Source organism: Pan troglodytes, chromosome 19 (genome assembly GCF_028858775.2).
Source record: "Pan troglodytes isolate AG18354 chromosome 19, NHGRI_mPanTro3-v2.0_pri, whole genome shotgun sequence".
Classification (NCBI taxonomy): Eukaryota; Metazoa; Chordata; class Mammalia; order Primates; family Hominidae; genus Pan; species Pan troglodytes.
In genome coordinates this window covers 15724146-15724709 of record NC_072417.2, presented here as the reverse complement: position 1 = coordinate 15724709, position 564 = coordinate 15724146, and positions in this window count along the sequence as shown.

The window sequence follows — 564 nt, the reverse complement described above, 5'->3', positions numbered from 1 at the left end:
TGTTGATTCTTCCTTGGTTTCTGGGACGCCACCCTCTCCTGGTTCTCCTCCTGTCTCCATCTCATTTTGGGGCCACCCACTCTTTCTGAAGCATCTCTTCAATGCTGGTCTTCCTCAGGTTCTGTCCCCGTGTCTCTGCCCATCTGCCTCCAACACTCACGAGTGATCTCACCAATGTCCATGAGCTCAGTGGGCCCCTCCTTTTTTTTTTTTTTGAGACTGAGTCTCATTCTGTCACCCACGCTGGAGTGTAGTGGCACAATCTCAGCTCACTGCAACCTCCCCCTCCCAAGTTCAAGCGATTCTCCTGCCTCAGCCTCCTGAGTAGCTGGGATTACAGGTGTGTGCCAACACGCCTGCACCCGGCTAATTTTCTGTTTGTTTTTAGTAGAGACGGGGTTTCACCATGCTGGCCAGGCTGGTCTTGAACTCCTGACCTCAAGTGATCCGCTTGCCTCAGCCTCCCAAAGTGCTGGGATTACAAGTGTGAGCCACCACGCCCAGCTGCCCCCTCTATTCTGACTTCAGCTGAGCTCTTTCTCTCCAGCTGGGTTGCCTCTAAGA